Genomic DNA, 23,797 nt, shown 5'->3' with positions numbered 1-23,797 from the left:
TTATTTAGTCATTTATTCCACTCGCTGCCACTAGTGTCGCAGAAACGACATACTTCACTTTTAAACTAACGATAAGGAACATTTTACAGTATATTAATCATGTTTTAGATGCTGTTTTCAAAAATTCCAGGTCACATGGTCATGACTAACCAGCTCTCTCCTTATTAAAATGTGTACAGAATGCATGGATCTGATTAGCCAGTGTCTAGCGCGGGATCCGACTAAACGCCCGACGTTAGAGCACATGTTACAACATCAATGGATTAGTAATGGTCTACAGTAGATTGGAGAAGTTCAGGAGATTCACTCCATCAGTTTCAGGTGTGAGGAAGTGTAACAGGCAGAGGTAGGATTATTAAATGTTGTCTTAAAGCAACACTATGTAACTTTTCAACCTTCATAATATATTTCCAAGATCCTTGTGATGGTACATCGACTTACAATAGGTTGAATGACACGTCTGCCATAGCCTGACAGGGTCTGTATCGCTTTTACTGGCACTATGTAACTTCGGGGTTCGGGTAGTAACCAGAGCACAAAAAGAACTACAAAATTCGACTGCTTTACGGCATACGTCACTTCCCCCACCACTTCGTCAAATTTGGACGTGAGAGGCCAACCAGCGTTTGTTTTCGGCTTTCGTGCGTATGTTTTTGTCATGGAGGCTGTTTACACCTGGCCACTTTATGCATTTTCTCAGATCGGATAGCTATCTGATGTGAAAAGTCCAGGTTTAAATGCCCTCCGAAACGCATTTGAGACGGATTTGAATCCGATCCCTCAAACCACTTCTGAGATCTGAGACGCATTCCAGACGAAACTGGACAAGTGTAAATGCATATGGTTGTTGAAACCACATATGTAAATTGTACTCCTCCCAAAAATGCTTAAAAAAAAAACATAATAAAGCCAACGTGCAAACTATCGCAAATCAAAGTGAAAGTAAGTCGCAGACGCTTAACACACAATCTTCATCATTAAAAGTAAAGAAATGAAATGATCTTACCAGGGCTGTTACTGCTCTCTCTTATTACGGTGACGTGCACTCCATTAAATCTGCATATAGCGCGAGAATTGAAGATCGAATTTAAATCCGTTTCGCAAAAATACATTTATGTGACCAGGTGTAAATGGAATCGTTTTGATAAATCAGATAGCTATGCCTCACGAATTAGTTTGCCAGCTGAACTCAGGTGTTGTGAGGTGTATTTATCACGTAGTCCTGAGGGATATCAGACAACGCCGTTTGATGTTGATTCCTGCGATTATCATGAGAACAGCTTTCAATATCTCACATAATTATCAGGACATAAATAAGCCTAACGTAGAGGTTGTAAATAGTGTAAACGAGCACAATTTGCAAACTATTATGATAAATTGCAATAATCATGTCTAATGACATCATAACGGCCAATGTTATGAAATAATGCGACGTACATTTAACTTAATTGATGTTATCTGGCATTTTGTAATGTTTACATTCCAATAAAAACAACACATTAAATTATACAGTAGGCCTAGACGATAGACTATTTACTTGTGATTTAACTGCAATCATGTAAAAACGTTATAATATATTTACAACAGTGCAAGTATTCCACAGCGACTCTAGGGGTCGCTGTTTGACAAAAACACAATTTCTACTTAATGTGGCTTTAAATTCTGGATTATTTGTAGTGAGATTTTCAAATGTGTGTTCATTGTAATGTTCTTGTTATAGTCAAGACACCTTCATTTATATAGCGCTTGATACTATACAGATTGTTTTAAAGCGGCTTCACTGTAGTAAACAGGAGAATAACAGAATCAGTGAACCAAGCAGAATTCAATTCTGTTCTAGCTCTAAAAAATCATTCATAAGTGACTTGTTCATATCATCTTTGTATTGGATAGGAAATAACATACTTGCTGAGAGCTCTGAGCTCAAGACTGTGACAATCACGAGGCTGGATGCAAATGCAAGTAAAATGCTTTATTAAGTAAAGGAACAGATGCAGGATACTCCTCTGGCACAAACAAACGATTCGGTGGGCAATCGGGCGGAGGTGTTACCCCTTCTAAGGCAGACAAGACCTTCAATTCGATCTCCCATCTGAGTGTGGAGACAATTAGGGTCTCGGGTAAAATGCACTAAATGAACTGATTAGTGTCAGAAACATTGATTAATTCAAGAAAGAAACAAGTTGCTGAAATCAATCTGTAATGCTATAATAATCTGTTTGGAATATGTGATTGTGTATTGTCAACAATAAGCAGAAACATTCTTCATTTCCATTTTGTTGTGTGGATCATTCATTTCAACATTTATCCTCATTCTCATGTTTAAGAATCTGTTATCTGCTTGACAAATAATGTATGCTACTGCCCACTAACATGCTTTTAAAGCTATTGTTATTCAATGTGTGAAATTTTCCATCCTCAGACCGCTCCAGAACCAGGAGTGCTGCTTTCTCTAAGAGGACGGTGGAGGTTTCGAGACCCAGGTCTGATGACCGTGATCAGGATCCGCACCCGACCCAGACATAGAGCCAGGATCTTCCCGGATCTTTAACATCTCTGTCTTCTGAGTTTTCTGTGTCCACAGGTCAGGCTCACGGGACGAGGGCGAAGCAGAACCCAGATGATGGACGTCCGTCCACTTCATCTGAACACTCTCGCAGAGGTCAGAATAGGCTTTTAATAAAGAAGGAATGGCTTAGTTTCTATTTCTATTTTCAATGGCTGATTTGTCATTGAAAATAGAAAGTTGAACCAACTAAAGTAACGGTAACACTTTATTTTCAACTATTACTACAACTACTACAGATTAGCATTTCTGCCGTGTTTGCCGTGTCGGGATTATTTCACTGTCATAATGACTTGCTGTGGGGTTAATTATATTAACAGATCGTCCCAGAAGAAGCCTGGACTACATTTTTTCCGGTGAGTGAAATTCTAATATAATTTCATTTATTCATTTTATTTCGAATAATTTATTTATTATTTATAATTGCATTTAAAACTTTATTACACTCCAAGATTAAACAGACTGTGATTAGCTGTAGGCTGAAACCATGGACGTAACGTATAAAACGTCTGAAACACGTTGAGGACTAGAGGACTAGCTGTGATGTCCGCCACAAATTCTTAAGCTAAAATACATTTATTAACGTTACAACCTTTTGGACACTGTAGTAATTTAAGTTCTATTAATTGACAGTAGTCTGTGAAGGAGGTAACTATCTATTTGTTTATGTAAAGTTTTCCTCTAGGTGATCCAGAACATCTCAGGCTGGACCAGTGGATGCTCAATGTGAAACGACAGAATTGGACTCCTAACAAGTATTCTCGTCTGTACAGTGAACATTTCGAGAGTCATCACTTCACTACTGACTCCAGGGTACAGACACCTCGTTTCATACCTTACAAAGATTCAAGCAACATATTGGTTGAAATTGGCGAAATATTGACCATCATACATTCATTTACATTACATTACTAAATATTTGATTAGGTCACTGTTAAGGTGAAATTAGTGACACACCAGTTAAATTTAGGGTTTTCACCGATGCAAAAATCAAGCAACATGACCACTTTTTGCTAACCTTTACATTTCAGTGCTTTTAGGGCTGCACAATATTGAAGAAAAATGCGATAACTCATTACATAATGTGATATTCTATATGCGATACGATAATGCTTAAAGTGTGTAAAACTAATTTCAATTATCTTTAAAATATATTTAAAATTATATAACCTACTTGCGTTTCACATTCTTTTTTTGACAAGAAAACATCCCTACAACTTCTGAAAGTGAACATCAGTGTTTTACTGTAGCATAAGAAGTGTTATTTTAACATCAGTGTAAACCACTGGGTTTAGAGTTTTAGGTTATCCTACATTAGGTTTATTTAACAACAGAAATGGAATAATCAAATGTTAAAATAAAACACTGCTTAGTTTTCACTGTATGAATTAGATATACACTGATTCTTGTTAAAGCTACAACATTTTTTTTTTAGAGTTATTTTCTCTTTGTCTTTTTTTCATGACCCCAGTTATTGCAAGCTGTGGTGGTATGCATATCGCGATATATACATTTGCGATATTTCGATAATTTCGATATATTGTGCAGCCTTACCTTTTATGCAAATACGATAAAATAAAAAAATTGTTTGAAAAATGATTCTCCAAGCGAGACAGCGGGACACAGAATGATTCCGTTGTGACAGTTATTGCGAACAGTTACATATTCGTTTAATAGCAATAATAATTTTTAAATGTAATCTGTACATTCATACTAGTGTTAGACCGAATAATGAAACAAACGCATACATCTCTGTTATGAATAACAGCCATTTACAGCCAATATGACCAATAATGTCATATTTTGTATGCTTCCTGTAATTTTTATTAGGGAAGGACATGTCTGAAGGACACTGCTGTGCCAACCATTTTCTCTTTCTCCAAGGGCAAAGAACAACAGCCAAAAATAACACGCTTGGTAAGTATTGATGAGGTGGTAAGTGGCATCTCTATGGCCTACAGAAACCATCTCCAGGCATCACTGCAGTTTGCCAAGCTACAGAAAGATGCTTTCAGCGGCTGCTAAAAACCAATGAGGGAAGGGCTCCACAGGGAAGAGGAACAACAGCAGCCATTGTCACTCAGGTTCTTTCTGATTGTTCTGAGAAGAATCTCTTCCCACAGCTGCACACTCACTTGTTTGACATGTGTGTTGAAGCTAACCATGTCCATGTTCTGGTGAAGATGGCTTCTGCGTGGTACTGCAAAGTTAGATTAAATCATATAGCAAGACGGACGACAGATAAAATGAAAGAAGGCAAGGTAGTCCACAAAAAACGTTCAAAATTAATCAATTTTTATGGAGATTAAGGGAAAGGTGGTTGGTCGTGTGTGTGTATGTGTGTGTGTGTGTGTGTGTGTGTGTGTGTGTGTGTGTGTGTGTGTGTGTGTGTGTGTGTGTGGTTGCTGTATAGCATGTTTTTCTATGTGTATGTCAGAATGTGGCTAATTAAAACTTACTTTGTAGTTATCAGACGTAGAACATGGAAAATGGTACTGAGCCTATCTCTCTTTGGACAACATTGTAAATGTTACTTGGAGCCTGCATGAACTAAGTAATGTTCAATGGGTCTCATTCATGAAACACGAGCAGAACTAACTTTTGTGTAAATCGTGTGTAAAGTAGCCTGGAAATCCAGACCTAAATCTAAAAGATTAATGGTCTGGTGTCGGTCAATGAAAATCGGCCAGCTCGAGGGGCGGCACCAAGCATGCATTTGAAAATCTCACAGCACGCAATTGGATAACACTACGACCAATCACAACAATAAACCCTATACGCTTAGCTACCAGCGGAGCTAACTGGTAGATTAGACTCTTCCGGTCGGCAAAACGGCAAAAACACCCTTCTTGCAAAGGAACGATTCAAGCGCCGTCTTCTGTTCCTCTTTTGGGAAAAATCCAAGTCTAACTCGTTCATTGTAGCGGCCAAAGCCGTTTCAAACAACTGCTATTCATCCATAGCCATCTTGCAATGTTTACTGATGACTTCGACGTCACAGCGCTGTCGTCATCTCGCCTCTGGCCCGCCTATATCAGATAACCCGATGTGATTGGTGCAGCTCAGATAGAGGGGCATATTTAATGAGCTCCATTGCTCGACACCAGAGTAACTCACTGAGCAAATTCAGCTTGTGCTCTCGCGAGAAGTCTGGTTTACCAGGGTATGTGTAAAGTGGTTCTGGCGTAAATTTTCGGATTCATTAAAGGAGAACCGGATCGGTGCTTGCAACGCGGAGCTGTTACAGTTAATGCCCAGAGCTCCCATTCAGCTAAAACGGCAGTTTTTCAACATGAACAGGGCCCTTACATGACAACAAGATGCGTTTAGCAACTTAGCCATTGTTTAAACTCACCTAAATAGTGTTTTAGACGGCTAGCTGTAGTCTCGCGCTGAAGTCCCGTGGGAACTCAGTAGTAGCCGGAACACGACGCTCCTCCCACCTGCACTATGTGCGCGATTTTTTCCCCCAAACCACTTCAGCGGAAATCCCGCCCTGCAGCTGATTTAATTGGTTTAGGTTACAGTGACGATTGACATGACCAATGAAAACCTTAGAATCAGCTGCAGGGCGGGATTTCCGCTGAAGTGGTTTAAAAAAATAAAAAATCACGCGCACTTTTTCCGGCTACAACTGAGTTCCCACGGGACTTCAGCGCGAGACTACAGCTAGCCGTCTAAAACACTATTTAGGTGAGTTTAAACAATGGCTAAGTTGCTAAACGCATCTTGTTGTCATGTAAGGGCCCTGTTCATGTTGGACAGACATTTTAATAGCATTTTGTGTCTGTTAAGAGGCACAAAGACACTCTTTAGGTTTATGCCCCCATAACTGCCGTTTTAGCTGAATGGGAGCTCTGGGCATTAACTGTAACAGCTCCGCGTTGCAAGCACCGATCCGGTTCGTTTTTTTTTCTATAAACAGTACTCACAAAGGTAAAACGATCAAGATTAACTTAAAAATTCACCGAAGTTCTCCTTTAATGAATCCGAAAATTTACGCCAGAACCACTTTACACATACCCTGGTAAACCAGACTTCTCGCGAGAGCACAAGCTGAATTTGCTCAGAGAGTTACTCTGGTGTCGAGCAATGGAGCTCATTAAATATGCCCCTCGATCTGAGCTGCACCAATCACATCGGGTTATCTGATATAGGCGGGCCAGAGGCGAGATGACGACAGCGCTGTGACGTCGAAGTCATCAGTAAACATTGCAAGATGGCTATGGATGAATAGCAGTTGTTTGAAACGGCTTTGGCCGCTACAATGAACGAGTTAGACTTGGCTTTTTCCCAAAAGAGGAACAGAAGACGGCGCTTGAATCGTTCCTTTGCAAGAAGGGTGTTTTTGCTGTTTTGCCGACCGGAAGAGTCTAATCTACCAGTTAGCTCCGCTGGTAGCTAAGCGTATAGGGTTTATTGTTGTGATTGGTCGTAGTGTTATCCAATTGCGTGCTGTGAGATTTTCAAATGCATGCTTGGTGCCGCCCCTCGAGCTGGCCGATTTTCATTGACCGACACCAGACCATTAATCTTTTAGATTTAGGTCTGGATTTCCAGGCTACTTTACGTGAAGAGACGTGAATCTCACCGAGTGGTCAGGGGTGTTCACTGATATGCTCACACAAAAATCGCTGCAAAAGATGCTTTCCAACAGGTTTTATCGTAGTTTTTCATCCAATACAAGTCAATGGAGTTGGACAAAAACTACGATAAAACCTGTTGGAAAGCATCTTTTGCAGCGATTTTTGTGTGAGCATATCAGTGAACACCCCTGACCACTCGGTGAGTTTCACGTCTTTGTAAACGAAAGTTTAATGCATTTTAGGAAGGATTGTTCCAGTGCACCTATGCAACCATTGTGGAGGTGGGGGGGTGCTACCACAGAAACCGAAAATTCTCGGGCCAGCAGCATTTGTCCAAATTTCAATCTTAACCATTGTATTTCATCAGAAACGATCTGAAAACAGGGCTTTAAGTGTAAAATACCGAACTTGTCCTTTAACATCCATGGTTAGTTTGGTTTTATATTATATAGCGTTATTGAAGTGTTACAGTAATACATTAATACAGTATTTTAAGTTATGTTATAAAAAAATTGCTTTAAATCTCATTTTTATTTATATTGATTCTCATGTGATTTTTTTTTTCCTGATTGCTGTTTTCTATTACCGTTGGGCAAAATGTTAATATTTAAGGTTGTTCTTATCCCTCAGTTTTAACAAAATGATATATTGCTTTTCCAGTGTTGTACCAGTGGTATGTTTTCTATTTGTTCCATGTCTTGTACCTGTCGTTTTGTATTGTCTCGTATGTTTGTCCCGTGTTATATGTTCTCACTCATGGCCTGCACCTTGGCGTGGTGAGTGGGCTTTTAACCAAGACAGGCCATACTGAATGTATTGTACCAGTATTTTTTAACCTTGTCATCTTTCTCTCATGTAGGGTGTGTGACGTCCCTTGATTTTTGTGTGTCAGTAACAGATTTGTTGATTTTTAAAGTTGGTAGATATTTTTTCATTCAGAATTTGAGTTTTTTGTTTCTTAGCGTCTTGTATAAGGAGAAGCATGAGATCTAGAGAACATTTGTTTAAATGTTGTGTGTTGTTATGATTTTTTATGTGTTGTCATGATTTATGTGATGCAGCAGCAAAATTTTGAGCCCAAGACAAATTTCTAATCAGAGTGATTCTCAAAATTTTCAAACAATAATAAAATAATTATATATGCTGTTTATTTATGCTCTTTGTCCATTTTTAAAGACATTGTTCAATTTTTATTTTAGATTAAATCCTGCAATTTACAGGATTTGTTTGTTCTTTGTGCTCTTGCAAGATAGCCACACCAGCCAGTAAAGTTCCAGGGTTTCCATTGTGACAGCATGCAGTTTACGTCATTTACGTGTTAAAGGGATAGTTCACTTTGAAATACATTTTTGGTATGTTTTAGCTTACCTCAAGGGCATTCAAGATGTAGGTGTCTTTTTTTCCGCAGTAGTTTCAATTTTTATATTTTTAGGTCAAACCGTTCTTGTCTGTCAGTCATATAATGCAGGTCCATGGTCACTGTCTCAAAGAGCATGCACAGAGTCCAAATTAAAACAATTCCCCGTCGTCCAAATTAAACAATTCCCCATCGTAAGTACACATTGATGGCCTAAGACACGAAACGAGCGGTTTGTGTGAGAAAACGAACAGTATTTATATCGTTTTTACCTCTTATACAAAGCCATGTCCAAGTGATCTGATCTGACGTGTACGCAGACTGGTGCATAGATATATACACTAGATGTCGCCTTGTCTACGGCAGTTCATTGGAACGAATGTCTTTAAGGCGACATCTAGTATATGTATATATCTATGCACCAGTCTGCGTACACGTCAGATCAGATCACTCGGACATGGCTGTGTATAAGTGGTAAAAACGATATAAATACTGTTCGTTTTCTCACACAAACCGCTCGTTTCGTGTCTTAGGCCATCAATGTGTACTTACGATGGGGAATTGTTTAATTTGGACGACGGGGAATTGTTTTAATTTGGACTCTGTGCATGCTCTTTGAGACAGTGACCATGGACCTGCATTATATGACTGACAGACAAGAACGGTTTGACCTAAAAATATAAAAATTGAAACTACTGCGGAAAAAAAGATACCTACATCTTGGATGCCCTTGAGGTAAGCTAAAACATACCAAAAATTTATTTCAAAGTGAACTATCCCTTTAACACGCCATTTATGCGTTAACACGTAATTTACGTGTTAACACGTATTTACGTGTTAACGCATAAATGACGCGTTAACACGTACATACGTGTTTACTAAGGGTGTCACGATTCTCCAAATCATCGATTCGATTACATTTTCGATTCTAAAGTCAAGGTTCGATTCGATTCTCGATTAAAAACAAATTTTTTTTTGAAAGCAAAAAAAAAAAAGAAGCCATTTTTAGACTTTTATGCAATATAATAATATCTGACCTTTGTTCGCAATGTACCACACACTACATTGTCAAATTTAAAACGTTTATTAACAACATAATGTAACAATAACTTATATCTTCAGTCAATTGGAAACTTAAACAATATAACCTATTACCTATTATAGTCCCGGGGCTCCCTGGACTCCTCAGAGCAGTCACAGGCGAATAGCACGGCGTTTTAAATTGGGTTCCCACAGTGTTTGCAACGCAGTACGAGAGAACGCTCTCGTAAGGGAACGTACTTGGTTACTTGTGTAACCTCGGTTCCGTTAGAGATAAGGGAACGAGTTCTGCGTTGCCTTGCCGTGCTATTTCGCTCATATTAGGTACTTCGCTTCAGTCGATTTAAACCTAAAGTCCTTTGGCGAGTTTTCTCTGAATTTATACACTTCAGCCGCGTCCAAATTGGCGCGCTCGAGGTTGGCAGGGCGCCAAGCGCTCCTACTCGCCATAGGTTCGTGCAGTTGCCGCAGCACAGCCAATCAGCTCGCTCAGACGAGCTATGATGCTCTCGCTGTGCAGCTGCAATGCGTTTTAAAATAAAGGCTTCAATAGTCTCGAGAAAAGGAGTTTTACCTATTACAGGCAAGCCGAGCTGACGTGACATATGGGGCGTGGCAGCATCGACGATTGCATTTTTTGATTCGATAATCAAGATTGAGCATTAATTTCGACCGATTTCGATTTCAAATCAAAATCGTGACACCCTTAGTGTGTACCTGACAGTTTCACACGTTTTGGCCCCTCTGGCCTTCCATACAGACCGAACTTCTCGACCTAAACATTTTGTGGGCGGGGCTAAGTTCGGCTGGCATCCAGGCTACACTTTCGTTCCAACAGAGGATAAATTGTGTCGTTATCTAAGAGTGTTGAGTGACGTAATATCCCAAGTGGACGCGTGGAAGAGACGTGAGACTGAATGCTCTGAAAAGCCCTCGCGATGCTCATACTGAGAGAGAGATAAGACGATAGAGCAGCACGATTCATCTTTAAAAGACTATGATCTCCATTTAAACACCCATGCGATCTTGCTATTCGTCTGTCTATTAAACTTTGACAAATTCATATCGCAACATTCAGGTCTGTTTTGGCGCTGACCCTGAGAGTCGTAATGAAACAGCTTCACAAATACTCTTTCCAACTTCATAGTATCATAATTTCTGTGATGTAATAGTTAAAATTATCATAGAAGTATTTGGATAAAAGTTTAAAGTTCAAATATGAACACTGATGTCTACGATAGCGATTAAAATCAGCTTTTGATAGAAACTTGGCGCTTAAAATAACGCATTTATCGATTACATTGTTTCGCCACTAAGTGGCGACAAGTGAATGTTAAAATATTTATTTGTTATTTAATCATTTATTCAAGAAAATGTAGTCCTGTATGATGCTTCTGAAATAAAAGTCAGAAAGATGTGATTTGTTTTTGTAAATATGACTCATCTTATACATCATACATTATTACTTATACAGTCTGTGTAAGTGTATGATTTAACTTTTCCTGATTGTCTAGTGTTAAAAAAACTGCAATATCGAATCTCAATACTTAAAATACGCAATTCTCAAAAAAAAACAAAAAAAAAACAAACATGGTTAATACAGTTAAAACCCCAAAAGAACCATGCTTTTGACTTTTAAAACTTTTTAAACTCAATTGCTTTTATTTAAAACATTGTTAACCTAGGTTGTTAATTTGTTTTTTATCAAAATTGGTTCGTCTTAAACTCTACATGTAACGTCAGATAAAATGATCATACTCGGTTACTTACCTAACCTCGGTTCCCTGAGAGATAAGGGAACGAGTATTGCGTTGCAAACGCTATGGGAAAACTCCTTTTCTTGAGAATATTGAAGTCAAACCGCAGTGCAGCTGCACAGCGAGCACATCATAGCTGGCTGAAACGTGCTGATTGGCTGTGCTGCAGCAACTGCACGAACCTATGGCGATTCAGCAAGGACACGCGGTCCAATCAGAGCGCTTGTCGCCTTGCTAGCCTTGAGCACGCCAAAAGGGGCGTGGCTGAAGGGGATAAATCCAGCAAATATCGCCATAGGCCAGGTTAAATCGACTGAAGCAAAGCATCTGACATAAGCGAAATAACACGGCTAGCAAAGCAATACTCGTTCCCTTATCTCTCAGGGAAGCGAGGTTACACAAGTAACCGAGTACATTCCCTTTCGAGAACGGTTCTCTCATATTGCGTTGCAAACGCTATGGGAACCCATTTTAAAACGCCGTGCAATTCGCCGATATCATCCACTATCCATCTATATGTTTCGTGACCAGAAACCCTCTGGTGCGGCCCCCGAAACAGACAAAGAGCTGTTCTGACTGCCTGAATGAGGCAGAACGCTCCAGATAAATTCTCAAAGCCCTAACGGGGCAGAGCATGTATGCGTCACTATTGTCTTCTGATGAGAAAAGAGCCGATAGGGAGATTACCTGGGCTCTGAATGGAGTTGAGAGCACTTTAGGTACATATCCATGTCTTGGAGTCATTAGGCCCGAACTCAAGACAGGAAGCACTCGTAGAGAGAGCTTGTAAGTCCCCAACTCTTTTAACTGACACTAGTGCTAACAGCAGAGCGGTTTTAAGAGAGAGGGTCTTCAGATCAGCCGACTGGAGTGGCTCGAAGGGAGGTGCCTTAACCCTCTGGGGTCGGCAAACACGCCGGCGCGTTTTGCTGGATTTTCTTCACATAGTAGCACAATAGACTTAAATTATTCCGTAATTTATGGTCATACAGAAAAAAGAAATATGAAAAAAGAATCTGTGATATGTCTACTTCTGTATGTGTCCACTTACAATCAAATCAAAACATTGTGATTTTGTAAAATAAAGAAAATAAACAGGGTGTGCTTTCTGCCTCTCCGTCGCGGTGAACTTTTTTTTCTTGAGTACATCTATAAACTGAAACAAAACTCAGCGAATACTTGCCACACATTTATGAGCCATATATCTTTAAACATTTAAGTGTGTACTTTTAAATGATCGGATTCAAAATAAAAACTACTATTCTCTGTTTAAGTAATTTGTATAAAACCAACAAGATGTCCAGTTTCTCAAACCCTTGCTCATTATTTTTAATTTGACCACGCCCACTCGCGCAAAAGCGATGGCAAATCTCCACATGGAACGCGAACGCGCTCGTTACCTCAAAAACAAAACACCAAACTTCATCAGTCTCTGCTTTTCGTCGAGTTTGGAAGACACGGGGTGAGCTTACATTGGATTTACCTCAGAAGAAGAAGAGCGCGATTTGAAGACAAAAAAGATGCAAGGTAAGAAATGTATTCTGAATTATATTAGTAGCCTAATGTTATTGTTGCATGAACTTCATATTGCAGTTGAACTGTTGCTAGATATATGGTGAATATGATAATATTTAGACCCGTGTTTACTGTTAAATAATGTGTTTGTGGATATCTGCTCAAACGTAGATATGTATAATATGGTAAACATAATGTTTCATATTTTGGAGCATGCTGTGCGTTTGAATGTTTCATATTCAAAACGCGCTGTGCGTTTGAAAAGCAAAACGCACCAAACATTAGGCTTCATGTTTTTTACTCCAATCTCATTTCATAACATCATAACGAATGGAAACATTTGAAGTGACATATGATAATCAATATATTTTTCTCTAGCGTAGTTGTTACTGAAGTGTTCCTTTTTAACGATATATAGGCCGCCTGTAATAGGCCGTTGTTATTATTATTTTATGCAGCACTACGCGTAGCCTATGCCTACAACGCACAACAAACCTGGTGTTCATTATATATTGTTGGAAATATTTGGGTGTGTGTGTATTCTGTGAATTTTAAAAAGCAATTTTAACCAGAAGATTCTAAAATGTATTCCCCAAATCATGCATCCCTATAGTTTCTCTTGATATCAGCATGTTCAGAGTTTTTTTTTTTTTTTACAGGGACCAGATGACCCACTGATGAGTCCTGCTGACTTCAACATTCACATGAGTCTCTGTACATGAAAATGGTCAAGTGGAAAATCAAACACCTTGGAAATGAAAAGTATGCACAATGTTTTAAGGAATGGCACAAAGGTCTCTGTCTTTGGATCATTGTTTTCACTAATGTGCTTTTTTGTCATTAGTTGTGTATCTTTGGATTATGTTGTATTGTAAATAAATCCAAACAATCAAAAAGCCATTCTTTTTTAAATCTCCTCATTCTTGTGCAAGGTTGCTCAGAATTATTGTATTGTATTGATTTATTTGACCATTTTGTTAAAAATACGATACATCTTTGCATCATACATTAAAAGAAACAAAACAAAGTCAGGATAACACAATAAAGCCCTAGGGCTTATTTCCATTGAGGTCCTGAGGAAGGGGGGACAGAGCTAGTGGCAATAAATCAAGCATCACATCCATATAAACACCAAATAAAATCCGTCAAAGCTATAAAATATTGTCATACTACAATTGGCATCTGAGCCATTTTTTCAGTGCCAGCTTAAAACCTACTAAACTTCTGGTCATCTTTAAATTTCCTGGCAACCTGTTCCACAAACTTGTTGCTACAAACAAGAAGGACTCTTTACCTAAATTACTCTTAACTCTTGGAGGTACAAAATCAGTAGAGCTGCCTCTGGTAGAGTAGCTGTGAACATCTCTCACTCTATTAAAATAATTATTCAAATATTTCGGGACAGCCCCATGTTCCGTCCTATGTACCATGCACAGGTGAATCTGAGAGACTCGATCTTCTACTTTTAACCACCCAATAGTCTCAAAGTGAGAAATATCAAGATGAGTTCTCATGGGGACGTTCAAAACAAGCCTTATAACCCTATTTTGAGCAGTCTGAAGCCTGAGTTTCAGGTGCTTTAAGACACCATTGTACCAAGAACAACATGCATAATCAAAATAAGGCTGAATTAAACCTTAACCCTCTGGGGTCGGCAAACACGCCGGCGTGTTTTGCTGGATTTTCTTCACATAGTAGCACAATAGACTTAAATTATTCCGTAATTTATGGTCATACAGAAAAAAGAAATATGAAAAAAGAATCTGTGATATGTCTACTTCTGTATGTGTCCACTTACAATCAAATCAAAACATTGTGATTTTGTAAAATAAAGAAAATAAACAGGGTGTGCTTTCTGCCTCTCCGTCGCGGTGAACTTTTTTTTCTTGAGTACATCTATAAACTGAAACAAAACTCAGCGAATACTTGCCACACATTTATGAGCCATATATCTTTAAACATTTAAGTGTGTACTTTTAAATGATCGGATTCAAAATAAAAACTACTATTTTCTGTTTAAGTAATTTGTATAAAACCAACAAGATGTCCAGTTTCTCAAACCCTTGCTCATTATTTTTAATTTGACCACGCCCACTCGCGCAAAAGCGATGGCAAATCTCCACAAACTTGTTGCTACAAACAAGAAGGACTCTTTACCTAAATTACTCTTAACTCTTGGAGGTACAAAATCAGTAGAGCTGCCTCTGGTAGAGTAGCTGTGAACATCTCTCACTCTATTAAAATAATTATTCAAATATTTCGGGACAGCCCCATGTACCGTCCTGTGTACCATGCACAGGTGAATCTGAGAGACTCGATCTTCTACTTTTAACCACCCAATAGTCTCAAAGTGAGAAATATCAAGATGAGTTCTCATGGGGAGGTTCAAAACAAGCCTTATAACCCTATTTTGAGCAGTCTGAAGCCTGAGTTTCAGGTGCTTTAAGACACCATTGTACCAAGAACAACATGCATAATCAAAATAAGGCTGAATTAGAGCATTTGCCAGAATTAACATAGCTTTTTTGTCCAAAAACTTTGAGATTCTGGACAAAAAACGTCTCTTTGATTTACCTTCATAAGTACCTTTTGTGCTTGGCCCACTCCAGACAAGTGGCAGTCCAGCACACAGCCGAGGTAACTAACCGAGTCCTTTACATTAATCTCATTATCACCAACTAAAACCTGTCACGGTTCATGAATCGGCTGTCTCATGCTGATGTGTCTGTGTGAGTGTAATTGTGTGGGCGTGGTTACTCGTTGTGTTGATTAGTGTCTCCAGCTGTCATCAATCCCAGTTCCCTTTATATGCCCAGTAATTTCCCTCTCATGTTGTCAGATCGTTGTGGTTGTTCCTCGGTGTGTGTCCTGTTCCTGTGCCTCGTCTGCAAAAGTTCTTCGTTTGGATTTAGTCAGTTTCTTCGTGTCGCCTGGATGTTCCACGGTTCCTGGTTTGTCACTCGAGCACGCAGATCACCGCACCACCACCGGATCGCCATCTCGTCCCTGCTTCATCGCCACCTGAGTGTTTGTCCCCGACCTGTGTCTACATCTGACTATTTATAATAAACTGAGTTTTACTTGCATCTTGCATCCTCCTGTTATTTCACCACAGAACGATCTGACCAGACCATGGATGCAACAAGCACTTCCCAGCTCAACGAATTCATCGCTCACAGTATCTCACGTATGGGCCAACAAGAGGAGAGCATCTTGGACACAGGTCGTGCGGTGCAAGCACTCGTGAAGCAGGTGTCCGAGCTCACCCAACAGGTACAACTTTTACAGACTCCCACTGCGCCCCCCACGCCGCCCGTTCCCCCACCACCAGCGCCGGCTGCAGCAGAGAGTCCAGAGCCACGCCTACCCACACCAGAGGGATATTCTGGCGAGCCTGAATTTTGCAGAGCGTTCCTCACGAGATGTTCCCTTCATTTTACCTTACAACCACGCACTTTCCAGAGCGAACAGGCTAAGGTGGCATTTGTATTAACCCTGCTGTCAGGGAAAGCAGCGCTTTGGGGAACGGCGGTGTGGGAGAACGGAGACGACTGCTGCACCTCGTTGCAGGCACTCTCCGAAGAGATGAAGAGTGTTCGATCGTGCAGTGGCGGGTAAGGAGGCGGCCAGATTACTCGCCGAACTGCGACAGGGAGATGGCTCGGTGGCGGACTTTTCCATCCGGTTCCGCACCCTGGCCGCAGAGTGCCGTTGGAACGAGGAGGCACAGTGGGATATGTTCCTGCATGGGCTGGCTGACCGCGTTCAAAAAGAGATTTATGCTATGGACTTACCAGAGACACTGAATGGACTGGTGGAACTTGCTCTGAGAGTAGACGCTCGACTGAATCGTGTGACCAGATTGGCGCGTCCCAGCCGTCCACAGCCCAGCACTGAGGACCACCAGCCCGGTGGTGCGAGCACGGTCAGCCCCGCATTCGACCTCGAGCCCATGCAGGTGGGGAGAGCTCAGCTTTCCCGGGAGGAGAGGGAAAGGCGGAGATCCCAAGGACTCTGTCTACACTGTGGCCGGGCAGGCCATTTCATCCACTCCTGCCCGGTAAAAGAGCAAGCCCGGTAGTAAGTATGAGGCTACTATCGGGTGGGATCTCCGCCGAGAAGACCTCATCACCATCATCGACCCTCCTCCCGGTAAGACTGAGATGGCGAACGTCGACGCACTGCACCAATGCACTACTGGATTCGGGAGCGGAGGGTAATTTCATGTACTTCAAACTGGCACTTAAGCTTCAGCATCACTCCTCTCTCGCACCAGATTACTGTCAACGCACTCAATGGTCAAGAACTTCCCCGGATTACACATTCTACTGAAAGCATCACCCTCATCACTTCTGGCAATCACACAGAACTCATTTCATTCTTACTCATGGACTCACCACTTGCACCAGTGGTTTTGGGACAACCGTGGCTGTCCAGACACAACCCCCGTGTCGACTGGTGCACCAAACACTGTTTCCACATGGAGTAACCACTGTCATGAGTCCTGTTTAGTGTCTGCCTGTCCCTCTGTGTCTGGTTCTGTGTTTCAGAGTGAGGCAGCGGATTTGTCTAACGTGCCCGCGGAGTACCTCGACCTGAAGGAGGTGTTCAGTAAGTCTCGTGCTGCTTCTCTCCCTCCGCATCGTTCCTATGACTGTGCAATAGATCTACTGCCAGGTAAATCTCCGCCTAAGGGCAAACTTTACTCTCTTTCTGTTCCCGAGAGGGAGGCCATGGAGAAATATATTTCTGATTCTCTAGCCTCTGGGTTCATCCAGCCTTCCTCTTCTCCTGCGGGGGCGGGGTTCTTTTTCGTTGGGAAGAAGGATGGTTCTCTGCGACCTTGCATTGATTACCGAGAGCTGAACAACATCACGGTAAAGAATTCTTATCCTTTGCCGTTGATGTCTTCAGCTTTCGAGAGGTTGCAGGGAGCATCTATTTTCACGAAACTGGACTTACGTAATGCATATCATTTGGTTCGCATCAGGAAGGGGGATGAATGGAAAACCGCTTTTAATACCCCTAGGGGGCACTTTGAATATTTGGTTATGCCTTTCGGGCTTTCCAACAGCCCAGCGGTTTTCCAGGCACTCGTTAATGACGTGTTGAGAGACATGGTAGATCAGTTCATATATGTTTACCTGGATGACATATTGATTTTTTCTTCGTCTCTCCAGGAACACGTTCAACACGTCAGACGAGTGCTCCAGAGATTATTAGAGAATGGGCTTTTTGTCAAGGCGGAGAAATGTGCGTTTCATGCACAGTCTGTTCCCTTCCTAGGGTACATCATCTCCTCTGAGGGAGTGCGCATGGATCCTGACAAGGTTAAGGCTGTGGTAGATTGGCCAAGTCCAGATTCCCGTAAGGCCCTACAGCGGTTTCTGGGGTTCGCCAATTTTTACCGGCGTTTCATTCGCAATTTCAGCCAACTAGTCGTACCTCTGACTGCCTTGACCTCCCCCCGAACGACGTTCAGGTGGTCGAACACTGCCGAGGCAGTGTTCACCAACCTCAAAAGTCGCTTCGTTTCGGCTCCCATTCTTGTCACCCCTGATCCCACACGTCAGTTCGTGGTGGAGGTCGACGCGTCAGAGGTGGGAGTAGGAGCAGTGCTTTCACAACGCGCTTCCTCAGACGACAAGTTGCATCCCTGCGCGTTTTTTTTCTCATCGACTTTCGCCTGCCGAACGTAATTATGACATTGGTAACAGAGAGTTGTTGGCAGTCAAGTTAGCGTTGGAGGAGTGGCGTCATTGGTTAGAGGGTTCGGGGGTACCCTTTATCGTTTGGACCGATCATAAGAATCTTGAATACATCAGATCTGCTAAAAGACTCAACTCCAGGCAGGCTCGGTGGGCTCTTTTTTTCGGACGTTTTGATTTTGTTCTCTCGTACCGCCCGGGTTCCAAAAACATCAAACCCGACTCTTTGTCTCGTATTTTTGATCCATCCGAACGCCCGGTGACTCCCGAGTGTATTTTACCTGAGAAAGTTGTCATCGCCACTCTGGTATGGGAGGTCGAATCGAGGGTCAAGACAGCCCTAGAAGGGGTAACGCCTCCGCCTGGTTGCCCACCGGGTCGTTTGTTTGTTCCGGAGGGGTTACGGTCCGACGTTATTCGATGGGGTCATTACTCCAACGTGGCTTGTCATCCAGGAGTGACTCGTACCAGTTTTTTAGTTAAGCAACGATTCTGGTGGCCATTAATGGCTCGCGACATTCACGATTTTGTGTTGGCTTGTTCAGTCTGTGCCACTGGTAAGACATCTAACCAACCCCCAGATGGGTTACTTCGACCGCTGCCTGTCCCTTCGAGACCCTGGTCCCATATCGCTCTAGATTTTGTCACCGCCCTCCAATGGCATGACGGTTGTTTTAACCGTAGTGGACCGGTTCTCGAAGGCGGCACATTTCATCCCCTTGCCCAAATTACCTTCAGCCAAGGAGACCGCGGTCACAGTCATAGATCACGTCTTTCGGTTACATGGCCTCCCGATGGACGTGGTCTCTGACAGAGGTTCCCAATTCGTATCCAAATTTTGGCTAGAATTTTGTAAGTTACTGGGGGCCACGGTCAGTCTGTCCTCGGGCTATCATCCCCAGAGCAATGGCCAGTCTGAACGAGCCAATCAGGACCTGGAGAGAATGTTGCGATGTTTGGTTGCCAAGAATCCGTCGTCCTGGAGCCAACAGCTTTCTATGGTGGAGTACGCCCACAATTCGTTTCCAGTGTCATCCACGGGCCTCTCGCCATTTAAGTGTAGTTTAGGTTACCAGCCACCAATTTTTCCGAGTCTGGAATCCGAGGTCGCGGTCCCCTCCGCTCACGCATTCGTCCAGAGGTGCCGCCGTACTTTGACTAGAGCCCGGGAGACTCTACTCCAAGCAGGGGGGCGCATGAAGGCCAAGGCCGACCGCCACCTGTCAAAGCCTCCCGTTTACGTCGTGGGTCAAAAAGTGTGGCTTTCTACCAAGAATATTCCGCTCCGCTCCGTGTCTAACAAGTTAGCTCCCAAATTCATTGGCCCGTTTCCTGTCACCAAAATTATTAGTCCGGTGACAGTCCGACTCAAACTTCCTCCTGCGTACAGGAGAATTCACCCCGTCTTCCATGTGTCTAAAGTCAAGCCCGTGTTTTATTCTCACATTAATCCGCCTGCCCCGGATTAATTTTACTTGCATCTTGCATCCTCCTGTTATTTCACCACAAAACCTTAAAACCAGGGGATCTTTTCAATTTTATTTTTGAACCAAACAGTATGGCTTCTGTTTTCCCTAAGTGATAGCTTATTATCTGACATCCACCTGCTGACATTCGATAGTTCTACACTTAGAGTTCTTTCAACTATGTTCTTATCTTTATGTGAAAACAATAACGCAGAATCATCTGCATATAAAAAAAGTGGGCCCAAAACACTCCCTTGAGGAACCCCACATTCTATACACTGTGGATGAGACATTGTTCCTCCAATATCCACCACCTGCTTCCTATCCTTCAGATAAGATCTCACCCATTTGACTGCTAAGTCATTAAAACCAATGGCTTTTAATTTACGTACCAAAATACCATGGTCAACGGTATCAAAGGCCCTCTGTACGTCTAACATGACCATACCACAAAAATGACCTTTATCTACCTCCCTCCTAATGTGGTCAGTTAGATACAATAAACAGGTGTCAGTGGAATGTGATTTACGAAAGCCAGACTGGAACTCATAGAGTAGATTGTGTGATGCGAAATATTTGTCAATCTGTTCAAAAATAATCTTTTCAATTATCTTTGACAGACTACAAAGAATAGAAACCGGCCTATAGTTTCCATAATTTACTCCCTTTCTTGTGAAGTGGAATTACTCTGGCAAGCTTGAAATCATTAGGGAAATATCCTTGTCCAATAGACATGTTTATGATATGGGTGATACATGGGGTTATAACCTCAGCAGCATCTCTTAAAAATCTAGATGGAATATTGTCAAAGCCAGTGGCACTTGAGCTATTCAGGTTTTTAAGTTTCTCAAGTACAACTGCCTCTGACACCTTTTCAAAAGAGAAGCCATCTGGTTTGACCTCTTGCCGAGAGTAAAACTCAAAGATGTGACTTTCACCGTACTGCCCTGACTGGACAGGTAGTTTTTCCACCAGTTTACTAGCAACTGATGAGAAGTAATTGTTAAAACTATCTGCCACTGTCATCTTTTCTGCTGTAACATTATTCCCCAAATCAAGAGTTATGTTACTAGTTTTTTTTTTTTCAGCCTATTACTGTAGCCAAGCTGCTTGAGGGACTTCCATTATTTACTTGAATCATTTCTATATTGCACAATTTTCTCATTAAAATAGGTCTTTTTACCATTGATCACTAATCTGCTCACTTCATTTCGCGCCTTTTTGTACTCTGCCCAATTCTGATCATCCTTATTTCTCTTAAATGTATCATACTTCTTATTTCTCATTCTAATTGCCTTGAGAATATCATCATTTATCCAGGGTTCTGTCCTCTGTTTAACTCTTACTGCTTTAAAAGGGGCTACTTTGTCTACAACTTCTAAAAACATACCTTTATATGAGCACCATGCTTTATCAACTTCCTTACAATGCAGCACAACAGACCAGTTTACTAAATTCAAACAGTCATTGAGTGCTTCTTTGCTATATCTTTTCAACGACCTAATTCTTATAGACCTATGGCAATTAAACACTCCTTTCTTAATCTTTCGAGTACAGAAAACAATAGAATGATCACTCAATCCATAATCAATTACTCCACTTTCTGTTATCCTAGACTTATCTGACACTAAAACAAGGTCAATAATAGTTTGAGTGGAAGAACAGACACGTGTTGTTTCTTTGATCAGCTGATGTAAACTAAATGAGCGACAAAAATTCATTAACGCCTTATAGCCAGAACGGTCAGTTTTTCGAATATCAGTATTAAAATCTCCTATCATGATAACTTCCGATTTGACAAAGTCCATACACTTTGAGCACACTTCTTCCAGAATTTCTTATCAGGTGGCCTGTAACATGCTCCAACTAAAATAGGCTTGCTCTTCGGCAACAGAATGTTTAACCAGACCGCTTCAATTTGGTCATTATTCAAGTCCGTTCTCTGATTAAAACCAATGTCCGATCTCACATAAACACACACACCTCCACCTTTACGGTTTCGGTCTCTCCTGATTAAAAAATAGTTCTCTATTTCAATTTCAGCATCCTTAATGGAGTCGTCCAGCCATGTCTCAGTAAAACAAAAAAGTCCCACCTTATTGCTGTTACTGAGGAGACGTATCTCTGTGATTTTAGGGAGAAGGCTTCTGATGTTAAGATGGAGCAAGTGAAGTCCCCTTGTCGAAAGAAATGAATCCACAATTGGCTTAACCTTGCAGGCATCCTCCAAAACCGAATAGGGTGACTGAACTGAACAGAGCTGTAGGACAGAATTCATGGGTTGTTTGCACTCATCAAGGGATACCGTTGTGTTTCCCACGTCCGGCTCTGATCTCTCAATGTCTCCATGCACTCCTTAACAACCGAACGTGTTACGTCTTTTTTATTTTGTTTCTCCTGTTCTACACTCCCGCCGGTCCAACCTGATCACACCCACCTTCCCATGTAACCCCAACCTTAAAGGGCTAGCAACATTTATCAACTCTACACCAACCTAACAGCTAGATCTCAAGAACCAGGGGCGTAGCACCAAATGTTGGGCCCCAGTCACAGAACCAAGAGGTGGGCCCCTCACAACACCATCAATATATCTTTGTGGGGCCCGTTACTCAGTTCCACTATTACCCCCTGTCTGACGCCCCTGTCAAGAACTGTCAGGAACTTTCTGGAAAACAGTCCCATCACATTCGCTCTTGAAGATGATAGATGAAAGACGACGATGCAAACTGAAGGATCTTCTGTTGAACTTCAGTGACACTGAAGTTTGTTCAAACGGCTGTAGTTTCTGAAGCCAGTTTATACAGACATACTGGACCAGAGAAGTGTCACATTCAGTCATTTGAGTACAACATTAAAATATAAAAAAAATGTTTTATTTTTCCTTAGTTCTTTTTTTTCTTTTCATTCGTTATTGATTAGTGATTATTCATTTCCATCTTTCCTCAGTTTCCTCGACTGCCTGGATCTCACCGCATTATATTATGTTGTCATCGGCTTGTTGAGCTGCTCTGGTCAAACGCTGAAATCCTCTGAACTCCCGAATCACACCACATCCAATTTGGTTCACAGCTGAAATCAGGTTCATCCAGCTAAACTCAGATGAGAACACTTCCACCAAGTGAAGTACACCTGAACCGATCATGTTTGCTGTCGAAAAGAGCTGTGCGACGAGCCGTAGCTTTGGAGAAGACGAGCATTGAAATCCAGCTGAAACCAAACCACTGACACAAGCAAACCACTGCAGTATCTGTGAAACAGACAAAGCTGGCCGGGTTACAGGTGTTTCAGGTATAGAGTCCGGTAAAGGCATATTGAGCTCAGTGTTATTATCGAGGAGAGATCGCTGGATCTGCTGTCTGATGCTTCAGTTCTCGGAGAGTCTCAGCGAAGAGAAGGAGATCGTCGGTGAAGGAGAATGAGTTCCAATGGCAGAAAGCTGCTTTATAAAGCGTTTCCCTCGGCTTCTGCAACGGGCTTTCATTGCGCAGACTGTCCTCGCCCAGTGTTGCCAGATTGGGACAGGGATTTCCAGCCCAAAAGCTCACCAAAACCCGCCCACTCGGAAATCCGCCCAAAATCCGACTCCCCGGACAAATCGCACTTCCCCTCGCGAGTTTAAATCGCGTGCCCTTTTTTCACACAGCAATCACCCAGATCCTGCATGGAAGCTTTGAACACTTAAATAAATTAATAGAAAGTGAACTAGTGTGGATAAAAGATGCAAAGAACAAACACAAACACAAACAAACAGAAAACATGGCAGATAGATTCAAACCATAAACTTCGACGGGTAAGGAATAA

At 41.7% G+C, this 23,797-nt stretch overlaps 1 protein-coding gene and 1 long non-coding RNA gene across 3 annotated transcripts in view; both read left to right on the top strand.

Annotated features, from left to right (window-relative positions):
• LOC309479403 (uncharacterized protein) overlaps positions 1-23,797 on the top strand; it is a 373,702-nt gene that overhangs the window by 14,505 nt on the left and 335,400 nt on the right. The gene's annotated exons all lie outside the window — the stretch shown is intronic.
• Positions 124-4,688, top strand: LOC309479970. 2 transcript variants are annotated; one of them, XR_014199493.1, is made up of 5 exons: positions 124-346; positions 1,894-2,662; positions 2,887-2,922; positions 3,241-3,379; positions 4,397-4,688. It is a non-coding gene; the product is annotated as an uncharacterized lncRNA (long non-coding RNA). The 2 variants fall into 2 exon arrangements; XR_014199492.1 differs by lacking the exon at positions 2,887-2,922 and having other exon boundaries at positions 3,252-3,379.

Source organism: Leuciscus leuciscus, assembly GCF_965113295.1.
Source record: "Leuciscus leuciscus genome assembly, chromosome: 17".
In the NCBI taxonomy this organism is placed as follows: domain Eukaryota; kingdom Metazoa; phylum Chordata; class Actinopteri; order Cypriniformes; family Leuciscidae; genus Leuciscus; species Leuciscus leuciscus.
The sequence above is the reverse complement of the archived record's forward strand: the minus strand, read 5'-3'. Positions and strand labels throughout refer to the sequence as shown.